Source organism: Grammomys surdaster, unplaced genomic scaffold (genome assembly GCF_004785775.1).
Source record: "Grammomys surdaster isolate TR1022 unplaced genomic scaffold, NIH_TR_1.0 188, whole genome shotgun sequence".
Taxonomy (NCBI): Eukaryota; Metazoa; Chordata; class Mammalia; order Rodentia; family Muridae; genus Grammomys; species Grammomys surdaster.
This window is the reverse complement of record NW_021604633.1, coordinates 3,978,762-3,991,555: the sequence shown is the minus strand read 5'-3', so window position 1 is coordinate 3,991,555 and position 12,794 is coordinate 3,978,762.

The window sequence follows — 12,794 nt, the reverse complement described above, 5'->3', positions numbered from 1 at the left end:
ACATGAACTACCACACCTAGATTTTAATATTTCAACCCCCACTCTTGTTTTTGTCTTTCTTCTTCCCATGTCATGTTTCTAACTCCTTTTTAGCTTTAAACAAAACTTTCTCTCTATCTTGCTCACTAACAGTCTCTCTCATTCTCTCTCTTGCTTTCTCTCAAATGCTCTCCATGGCACCCTCTTGTTCACTCGATCTTCTGCTCTCTCCCACACACTTGTCATGCTTTTCTCTCATTTTTTATTCTCATTGCCTTAGCTCCCCTCTGTTATTCTTTCTTTTGTCTGAATATGCCTGACTCATTTTCCCTTGCACTCTTGCCCCGCCTCTCTCTCTCCCCCTCTCCCTCCCGTCTCACTCTAACACTGTGTACTAGCCTCACTCCCCTTATGTTCCTTTCATGAGTATTTAATCTCTTCTAGGTACATAGGATATTGAACCTTGTACCCCTGTACCTTTATGGTTCTAACTATATTAGGGCTGTGAGAGTGGATGTTTTTAATTATAGTTACTGTATTTTCATGGTCAGTTTATCTGCCTCGTGAGTGCCTCCTAGTATTTGGTCCTAAGACTTGATGGGAGATCAGGCTTCAGGCCCCTGAGGATATTGTTGAGTGTTTAGAACTGAGCTCAGAGTGGGAGAGACTGCCATCAACTCAACCACAACCTAGTCCTACCTGAACACTGCAAATGCTTCAAATGCAAACAATACAAACAGGACATTAGAGAATCAACCAATGAATTCATCCAAGATGTGCAGTGTCCAGTGCAGAAACACAAGAGCTATGGAGATCAGAAGTCAACAGCTGCACAGTAATAATTCCAAGGAGTGGACTATCCATAAAACCACAGTGAGTTCAAAAGATTGACTAAAAAAATGTTCAAAAATCAAAAGGCTCACAAATTCTTGAATGAATCAAAAGAGAATAAAAGTAAAGAGGTTAATGAAATAAGGAAAACCACACAGAAAAATGAATGGCAAATTCAAAAAAGAGAAATAGAGAAAAATCAAATTGAAATTCTGGAAATAGAAAAACTTGTGACAGAGAATAGATCAAGAAAATGAAGGACAGCCTTTCTGCTGGGACAGACTCCTAGCTGGTCTGCTCCCCTGAAGACACCATATCCTGACCCATCCTAGAAGAACCACTGTACCCAGAACAGCGAGTAAGGACCCTCCCCCACAACCCTATGCCATAGAGCTGCAGCTGGGAGCCTGAGGCACCCAAGACACATCATCTACCCAAACCCCATCCTCCGGTATACCACTTCCCTTCTGCCCCTCCTTTGGTCCTTTCTGCTAGGGCAGACTCCTAGCTGGTCTGCTCCCTTGAAGACATCATATCTTGACCCATCCTGGAGGAACCACTGTACTCAGAGCAACAGAGGAACTACTGCACTTACAGCAGCAGAGGAACCACTGCACTCTGAGCAGTGGAGAATCCTCTGCACTCAGAGAAGTTGAGGAAGCCAGATTCTCAGGAGCTCTAACATGCCAGGATCATAGGATTTCAGGATTCCCAAGGTAGCCTGAGTCCCAGGAGCTCTTCCACCCAGCATCTCAGGATCACAGGATCACAGAAACATCGGGACTCTGAGGAGTACTGACACAAGCAAGATAATAGGAGAGACAGGCTCTAGTCAGAGAGAGGAGTGCAGGAAGCACTAGAGAAAACCAGATGGTGAAGGGCAAGCACAAGAACATATGCAACAGAAACTAAGGTTACCTGGCATCATCAGAACCCAGTTCTCCCACCATAGCAAGTGGACACCCCATCACACTGAAAAAGCAGGATTCAGATTTAAAATCATTTCTCATGATAATGATAGAGGACTTCAAGAAGGACATAAATAACTCCCTTAAAGAAATACAGGAGAACACAGGTAAACAGGTAGATTCTCTTAAAGAGGAAACACAAAAGTCCTTTAAAGAACTGAAAGAAAATACAACCAAACAGATGAAGTAATAAAACAAAACTATCCAGGATCTAAAAATGGAAGTAGAAACAATAAAGAAATCCCAAAGGGAGACTACTCTGGAGATAGAAAACCTAGGAAAGAGATCAGGAGTCATTGATGCAAGCATCACAAACAGAATACAAGAGATGGAAGACAGAATCTCATGTGCAGAAGACACCATAGAAAATATTGACACAACTGACAAAGAAAATGCAAAATGCAAAAAGCTCCTAGCCCAAAACATCCAGAAAATCCAGGACACAATGAGAAGACCAAACCTAAGGATAATAGGTATCAAGGAGAGTGAAGATTCCCAACTTAAAGGGCCAGTAAATATCTTCAACAAAATTATAGAAGAAACCTTCCCTAGCCTAAAGAAAGAGTTGCTCATGATACAAAAAGCCTACAGAACTTCAAATAGACTAGACCAGAAAAAATTCCTCCTGTCACATAATAATCAAAACATCAAATGCACAAAACAAAGAGAAAATATTAGAAGCAGTAGGGAAAAAGGTCAAGTAACATATAAAGGCAGACCTATAAGAATTGTGCCAGACTTTTCACCAGAGACTATAAAAGCCTATAAAAGACTATAAAAGACTATAAAAATTATGCTCATGTCTAAACCACACAAAGATACAACAAAGAAAGAGAACTTCAGACCAATCTCCCTTAAGAATAGCGATGCAAGAAATATTTAATAAAATTCTCAAAAATCGAATCCAAGAACACATCAAAACAATCATCCATCATGATCAAGTAGGCTTTATCTCAGGAATGCAGTGATGGTTTAATATACAGAAATCCATCAATGTAATCCACTATATAAACAAACAAAATAAAAAAAAATACATGATCATCTCATTAGATGCTGAGAAAGCATTTGATAAAATTCAACATCCCTTCATGGTAAAAGTCCTGGAAAGATTAGAAATTCAAGGCCCATACCTAAACATAGCAAAAGCAATATATAGCAAGCCAGTAGTCAACATCAAACTAAATGGAGAGAAACTTGAAGCAATCCCACTAAAATCAGGGGCTAGACAAGGCTGCCCACTCTCTCCCTACCTATTCAACATAGTACTGGAAGTCCTAGCCAGAGCAATTAGACAACAAAAGAAAGTCAAAGGGATACAAATAGGAAAGGAGGAAGTAAAAATATCACTATTTGCAGATGATATGACAGTATACTTCAGTGACCCCAAATTGTTCACAAGAGAGCTCCTAAACCTGATAAACAACTTCAGCAAAGTGTCTGGATATAAAATTAATTTTGAACAAATCAGTAGCCTTCCTCTACTCAAAGGATAAATAGGCTGAGAAAGAAATTAGGGAAATGACACCCTTCACAATACTCACAAATAATATAAAATACTTTGGTGTAAATCTAATCAAGCAAATGAAAGATCTGAACAACTAGAACTTCAAGTCTCTGAAGAAAGAAATTGAAGATCTCAGAAGATAGAAAGATCTCCCATTCTCGTGGATTGGCAAGATTAACATAATAAAAATGGCCATCTTACCGAAAACAATCTACAGATTCAATGCAATCCCCATCAAAATTCCAACTCAATTCTTCATAAAAATAGAAAGAGCAATTTGCAAATTCATTTGGAAAAACAAAAAAACCCAGGATAGTGAAAACTATAATCAACAACAAAGAACTTCTGGGGAAATCACCATCCCTGAACTCAAACAGTAATACAGAGAAATAGTGATAAAAACTGCATGGTATTGGTACAGAGACAGGCAGAAAGGTCAATTGAAGACCCAGAAATGAACACACACACCTATGGTTAAAGGAGCTAAAACCGTCCAGTGGAAAAAGAACAGCATTTTCAACAAATGGTGCTGGTTCAACTGGAAGTCAGCATGTAGAAGAACGCAAATCAATCCACTCTTATCTCCTTGTTCAAAGCTCAAGTCCAAGTGGATAAAGGACCTCCCACAAAAAACCAGATACACTGAAACTAATAGAAGAGAAGGTGAAGAGCCTTGAATACTTGGTCACAGAGGGAAAGTTCCTGAACAGAACACTAATGTCTTATGCTCTAAGAGCAAGAATTGACAAATGGACCTCATAATATTACAAAGCTTCTGTAAGGCATAGGACACTGTCAATAGGACAAAACGGCAACCAACAGATTGGAAAAAGATCTTCACCAATCCTACATCTGATAGAGGGCTAATATCTAATACATGCAAAGAACTCAAGAAATTAGACTCCAGACAACCAAATAACCCTATTTAAAAATGGGTAAAGAGCTAAACAAAGAATTATCATCTGAGGAAACTTGAATGGCCAAGAAGCCCTAAAGAAATGTTCAGCATCCTTAGTCATCTGGGAAATGCAAATCAAAACAACCCTGAACTTCCACCTCACACCAGTCAGAATGGCCAAGATCAAAAATTCAGGTGATAGTAGATACTGGCGAGGATGTGGAGAAAGAGGAACACTCCTCCATTGTTGGTGGGACTGCAAGCTGGTACAACCACTCTGGATATCAGTCTGGTGGTTCTTCAGAAAATTAGACATAACATTACCTGAGGATCCAGCTATACCACTCCTGGGCATATACCCAGAAGATGCTCTAACATATAACAAGGACATCTGATCCACTATGTTCATAGAAGCCTTATTTATAATAGCCAGAAGCTGCAAAGAACCCAGATGTCCTTCAACAGAGGAATGGATACAGAAAATGTGGTACATTTACACAACAGAGTATTTATTACTCAGTTATCAAAAACAATGAATTCATGAAATTCTTAGGCAAATGGATGGAACTAGAAAATATCCTGAGTGAGGTAACCCAATCACAAAAGAGCACACATGGTATGCCCTCACTGATAAGTGGATATTAGCCCAAAATCTTTCAATACCCAAGATACAACTCACAGACCACATGAAGCATATTAAGAAGAAAGACCAAAGTGTGGGTGCTTTAGTCCTTCTTAGAAGGGATAACAAAATACTCATGGGAGCAAATATTGAGACAAAGTGTGGGACAGAAACTGAAGGAGGGGCCATCCAGAGACTGCCCCACCTGGGTATCCATCCCATGTGCAGACACCAAAGGCAGAGGCTGATGTGGATGCCAGGAAGTGCATGCTGACAGGAGCCTGATATAGCTATCTCCTTAGAGGTCTGCCAGAGCCTGACATATACACAGTCGGATGCTCACAGCTAACCATTGAACTGATCATGGGGTTCCCAATGGAGAAGTTAGAGAGAAGGCTGAAGGAACTGAAGGGGTTTGCTGACCCCTGAGGAGAGCAACAATACCAACCAACCAGAGCTCCCAGGGTCTAAACCAGCAGCATGGGAGCACATAGGGAGGGACCCATGGCTCCAGCTGTATAGATAGGGGAGGATAGCCTTGTCGGGAATTGGTGGGAGAGGAAGTCCTTGGTCCTGTGAAGGCTAGATGCCCCAGTGTGGGGGAATTCAAGGGCAGGAGGTGGGGGTGGGTGGGGAGTGGGGGCACATCCTTTTAGAAGCAGGAGGGGGGGTGGGATGGGGGTTTCTGGGTGAGGGGAAATGGGAAAAGGGGATAACATCTGAAATGTAAATAAAATATCCAATGAAAAATTAAAAGAAAAAAGAAGACAAATTAATTTGGAAGGTATAAGATGGGAGGGTATAGAAAGTGAAGATAGGGGAGGCACTGAAGAGTGGGGTTGAGTATGATCAATATACATTTTATGAAATTCTCAAAGATGTAATAAAAATATAATTTTAAAATAAAGAGGATTGTTCAAAATGCCTCCATGACCCCATGCATCTAAACTGTATAAGCAATAAAAACTTCTGTTGCTGAAAATAAAAAAAGAAAAGAAAGTGAAGGCCAGAACAGTATAACCTGAAGACAAGAAAACTAAATTAGATCATACAGACAACAAAAAGGGGGAAAAAAAAAGACAGAACATGCATGACTTCTAGTGTGGAACTAAACTTTCTGGTTTTCAGTGGGGAGAGTGGAAGGAAGGAAGGATAAGGTAAATGCACAGAGAACACTTTCAATAAAATCATAGCTCAAAATTTCCAGACTTACAAAAGATATGATCATCCAGGTGAAGCATTTAAAGCATCAAGCAGACAAGCAGAAAGAATTTCCCAAAACATATTACAGTAAAACACTAAATACACAGAGGAACATGGAAAACTGCAAGACAAAGTACCAAGCTGCATATAAAAGCTGATTTAAATAAGATAAACATGTTTGAATAATAGATTTCTCAACAAAACCCTATAATCCAGGTCATGAAACCATATGCTTCAAACCCTGAAAGAAGATAACTGTCAACCCAGAGAGCTATATTCAGCAAAGGCACCCTTCAGAATTGAAGGAGAAATAAAAGCCTTCTGCAACATATACAAAGTTAAATATTTTGGGACTTCCTAAGCCAGCACTGTAAAAGGTACTTACTTAAATACACCAATATACCAAGAGAGAAAAAAATTCATGTGAACACTGGACTTATAGAGCATCAACTGAAGTTTGTAAAAATATAAACATTATTTTAGAAAAAATAAAATACAAGGGAATAATATATCTTACAATTAATACCTCTAAATGTTAATGGTCCCAATTCACTAGTCAAAATGCATAGACCAATAGGGTAGATTTTACAATAGGACCCAACTACTTGTTGCCTGCAAGAAATGTTCTTCATTGGCAAACAAAGCCTTAGATTAAAAAGATGTAAAAAGATAGTCTAAAAAAAATGGCATTCAAAAGGTAGTGGAGTAGACACCCTACCATCTAGTGAAGGAGGCTTCAAATCACATTAGAAAATACAGAGGTATATACTGATGGATGATCTGCTCTATAAAGATAATATTCTAAACACAATACACAAAATATCAGCACACCCAATTTCATAAACACCACTGAATATAAAGGTGCAGATTGACCTCAACACAATGACAGTCGATGTCTTAAGTATCCCACCCTCACCAAGATATGGATAATCTAGACAAAAAGAGCAATAAAAAAAACCAGCAGAGTTTAATGACGTTATAGATCAATTGGATGTAGCAGGCATTCATAAAACACCCCACTCAACAGCCACAGAAGATTTTCTTTTTGGCAGCCCATGGAACTTTCTCTAAAACAGGCCATATTTTAGGACCCAAAGTAAGTCTTTATAAACACATTAGAATTTGAATAACCCCCTATATTCTATGTGACCACAATAGACTAAAGCTACAAGTTGGCAGTGAGAGAAACTCCAGGAAATATGCACACTTATGGGGACTGAAAATTATACCATTTAATAATCAGTGGGTCATTGAAGAAATCTGGCAGAGTTTTTAAATACCCATAATCAAAAACTGAAATCACAGCATAGTAGAATCTATGTATATAAATGAAGGCAGTTATAGAAGGAATTTTATATCTGTAAGTGGCCACATTTAAAAAAAAGAAATCTAAAATTAATAGCCTAATGATGCATCTCAATATCACACTCTCATCTTAAGTTCTTAGAATAATATAGACAAAACCCACAAAACTGGTAGACAGAAAAAAAAAGATCAGAGAAGTTAACTACATGAAACAAAAAATAACAATACAAAGAATCAATGCAACAGAAGGGTTCTCTGAAAAGATATACAAAACTGAACAACCCTGACCCAAGCCACTCTGTATATCCTGTTGTTAAAAAAAAAAAACAAAAGGGGGATATGTCTAAACACAGTTCAAGAATGGAGTTATGTGGGAAATCTAAGTGCTTGGGAGAAGACTCCAAGAAAGCAAGACAACAGTCTCGGGCCTCTATCTTCAAAACTGAGAATGGTTCTTGGAATGTGTTTTCATGCTGCTCCCAGGTGATAAGGAGTGAGTTTACTTCAGTGGTTGTTATTTATATGTCTCTATGGAAAAACATGGTTTTGCCACATGTGACTTGTCCCTGTGATTGTGCACTTCCTCATGTGAGTCTTCTCAACCCTCAGAACATAAATTGCCTGACTCTCGGAATAAAGTTGACTACTGCATGAGACTTTAGGCTGCCTGAGTTATAGGCTTCCTCTTTCCCAGGCTCAAGCCACCAACTAGAGTGGTGAACAAGTGGCATCCAAATAGGGACCTGAAGTTGGCTGTGAGATGAAAGAGTGGGGACCCTCACAGAAGGAGGTCAGTGGGGCACAAACCAGGGAAGGCTTTGCCTTGTGTCAAGCTTGTGCATCGTTTGTTTTATGCTTTGTTTTGTTTTTGGGTTGTTTTTTTTTTTTTGAAGAAAGGAAAAGCACAAGTATTAAAATCACAAATATTAGACTGCTTGCAAGTTGGCTGTGATTATAATCCCTGGTTTCCAGACAAAAGGAAGTTTAGATTAAGAAGTATGGGACAGAGTTTGAAATTGAAAAAGGCATATAGTCTAGGGGGAAAGATTCTCATTCCATTTTGGGCCTCTTTGGCATTAATTCAATCCATTATTAAAATACTTAAGGAAGATAAGAAGGAAATTAATCATGGAGAGGGCAAATTCCTTGAATGAATAGAAACTGGATGATCAAACCTTAAAATTTGTAAAGGAGGCATATGATGAGATTTTCTCCATTCAGGTCAAATCAAAAGTAGAAATAGCACCCATCCATAACTATGTTGGTGATGCTGAAGACTCCCTCAGCTCCCTTACTGGAGCCTCCATTAGATATGCATCCTCCATTGCCTGAAAATAATCCCGAAGCATGAGGTGAGGAATCTGATAATCAATCTAACATCATGCTGCCTTCATTTCCTGATGAGGATTGTGACCCTGTAAAAATGCTAACTTTACAACCTAAGCAAACTAAAATATGGCAGGTAGAAAGAATTCATTTCCCAGTTCCTTCTTGGCCACAAGAGCTGTGCTTGATAGTTCCAATGCATTAACAAATCTATTAAGAACTCTAGAAGGAGAGACAACAGCACTGGACAGTCCTCCCATATTATCTCAAGAGACAAGAAAAGAACTACAGCTGTCTGAATGCAGACTAAAAGAAGCATTTGTGGATCCTTCACTGCCTTTCAACTTACTTATTTTCCTCCACTAAGTTGTCTCCTACAGGTATTATAGCACCAGAGGATATGCCTTTGGGATGGATTCATTTATAGCATAAGGACAATAAAATACTAACTGCTTACTTTACTCTTCTTGCTCAATTAGTAAATCAGAGAAGGGCCAGATGTCAACAATGATATGGATCTGATCCTTGCTGTACTATATTATCTCTAACTAGCAATCAGATTTTAAGAGCATTATAGAACTCTGTATTTCTAATTTCATTTGTAGATTATTATGGAAGGATAGGGAATAATTAGGCAGCTGGTAAGCTATGAGATTCTCTCATATGAGCTGAATTTGTGACTTCAAAAAAGTGTCCAATCTTCCCCCACTCCACAGGGAGATAGTTATTTTATTGATAACTTATCTAATGGCATATTGGGGATTCATGGTCTAGATATTTATCAATCTACTAATACTTTTTTTTTTTTACTCAACAGGTAGAACTGGCTGTTTTGACTCATCTGTTACAGTTAATTCATAAACCCTTAAATATTGTTTCAGATTCCGCTTCTGCTGGAAGATTATTTCCAGCAATAGAAACTACTTTAATTTTGTCTTCACGTCTTATTATACCCACATTACTACAGGAACTAGAACAACTGGTGAAAACCCACACACATCCCTTGTTTATTGCTCATACTCGGGCATACTCTAATCTCCCTGATTTTATTGTAGAAGGAAATCAAGTTGATGCATTAAATTGCTCTATTTTTACTTCTCCAAGAAGAAAATTTGGAAGGGGTATGCATCTGTAATTGCAAATGGATCCGCTGAAACATGCATCTTTAGCTCCTCTAGCCCTGGGCCATCAAGGACACTGGCAGAGGGTGAGGAGACAGTGGACGTCACCAGAAAGAGAGCAAACTTCCAGCTAATGGACAGAAGGAGATGTCGAGCATATCATCAGAAGTCAAGTCTGCCCACCTGGGGCCAAGTTAAGGCCCTATGCACCAAGGGAGTAGCCACTTTACTAATGACTCTCTGTAAATGACTGGACCTTAGAACTGTAATAGACTCATTCATTCATCTGAAGAAGAGATTGTCTTTAATTTTTCCTTGGGATTTAAATCCTTTTCTATTTACACAGGACATCAAAACATTCATATTCCTATTAAAGGCAAATGTAGGGTTACACTCTATCAATAGTAATGGACATAGTTTGGATCCTGTCCTTGGTGGCTGAGTATTACACACAATGTTTTCACTGTCTTAATATTATTCATTATGTTTATAATTTGCTTACTTCATGCATCAAATGACAATTAGATTTATCAATAACATCTCAAATCAAAAACACTCTGAATATTAAAAAGGAGAGGTAGGATGTCAGCACACAGTCCAAGAACAGAGTTATATGAGAATTCTGAATGCTTGTGGGAGAATCAGAATTTAAGTTGCCCGCTTGCTTGAATAAAGTTGACTACTGCATAAGACTTCAGACCTCCTCATTTTAGACCCTACTCTCCCGTGTTCATGCTGCCAACCAGAGCAAGAAACACGAAGTTAACTAAAACATAAAGAGTGTGGTTGCAAGTTAATAAAATCTGGAGATGAAATGGGGTATATTGCAACAGGTATAAATGAAATCCAACAGATTCAGACATACTTTGAAAACCTATATTGCAATATATTGGAAAATCTAGAATAAATGGGTAAATCCTAGACATTTATGAACTACCAAAATAAAGTAAAAGGGCTATAAAAATGTAAACAGATTTACATTAGGCAATGGGGTTGAAATCATAATAAAAAGCCTCCCAACTTAAAAAGACCAAAATTGGAATAATCGCCAAGTTATACCCAGTATTCTAAAAAATAAATCCAAAGCTCCTTGAATTATTCTATAATATTTAAAGAGAAGGACACTACAAAGGTCATTTTATTAATTCAACATTTCCTTAACTCCAGACATGACAAGAATATAATAAAAGAGCAAGTTGTAGACCAGTCCCCCTGATAAACATGGATACAAAAAATATTAATAAAATACTTGCAAAATAATTCAATAACACATTAAAAAGATCATACACAATGGCCAAAGTGGTTTGATAACGTGGATGCAAAGATAGTTCAAAACACACAAGACAAAAATCAATGCAATATAGCACATAAGACAGAAATCACATGATTGAATCAATAGATACAGAAAAGATCTTTGACAAAGTACAACATCCCTTCAAGATAAAAACTCTTGAGGAAATTTATAGAATGGACACACTTCAACACAATAAAATCTTCATGTAAGAAACTACAGTCAACATTATACGTGGAAAAAAGAAACAACCTCTCCCAAAATCTAGAACAGGAAAAAGGTGTCCACTCTCCTGGTTCCTACTCAGCAAAGTGCTTAAAGTCTCAGACTGAGCAATAAGGCAAGTGAACGAAATAAAATGGATATAAATAGGAAAAGACGGAGTCAAAGTATTCCTTTTCAATTTTGTCTGCCCCGACTTGTACAATACTCAGGTAAAGCATGTTTTTCTCATTGGTGTGCGTTGGCAATCATCAAGAAGGCCCCTCAAGCCTGGGTAATGTCAGGAACTACACATGGATAAACTAACTAGTGTTGAATATAGCCAAGGAAATGGTGCTGTCTCTCTTGAAAGTTGCATTATTCAAAAGCATCTCATGACTAGATGACCAGGACAAGCTGTGAATCATCTCAGTCATCTGTACAAATATGTCTTCCATTGTACAGTCATGTATCATCACAGTGAGTAGATATCCACCAGTGTGCAGTCACCAGTCACCACAGTGGGAAGATGTCCTGCAGTGTGCAGTCTCTCATCACAATGAGGATGTCCTCCAGTGTGCAGTCACTGACCATCACAATGAGGAGATGCCCACCAGTGTGCAGTCACCAATCACCACAATAGAGAGATGTCTACCACTGTGCAGTCACTTATCACAATGACGATGTCTACCACTGTTCAGCAACTCACCACAATGAAGATGTCTACCACTATGCAGCCACTCATCACAATGAGGATGTCCTCTAGTGTGAGTCACTGACTGTCACAATGAGGAGATGCCCATGTGCAGTAGGGAAATGTCCAACACTGCACAGTCACTTATCATCATAGTGAGAGGTGACCTCCAGTGTGCAGTTACCAATCACCACTATCACCACTGTGAGCAGATACCTAATAGTTGGATATTGTTCATCCATAGTACAATAGGTACCCAATTGGGTGTGTTACCCATCACCATTGTGAGAAGATGCCCACCAGTTTGGAAATACCATTGACTATCTTTATTGATTGCTTAACTGAGCTTCCCAGAAAGATTGAACAAAAGTTTTCTATCTTCTCATTACGCTGGCTTTTTAAAGTCACCTTCCTTGCCTCTACACTTTGTCCCTTGGTTTAATTTGTTGAGAAACAAGCAGCTGGACTTGGGTCTAATAACAAGACTGAAGAATCCCATAGGATCAATACCATGATGTTATCCCTCTTATCCTCAACTCTGCCTTCCAAGCTCCCCATCATGCCCAATAAACTACATACTTACTACCACAGGACTCAGTATCCATCCTTGAGTCACACACACCTCAAATGGATTGGATTCAACTGTAGAACTGGGTCCTACACATTCCTGGCACCAACATTCATGGGCATGTACTTAGAACAGATGTCTCGTTATTGATACATAATTGTTTTGTCCTCACAGAATAAGTTCATTGTGTTTCTTACTTGTGACCATATTTCATGTCCTGTGTGTATGTGTGTATGTATATGTATATGTATATGTATATGTATATGTATATGTATATGTATAT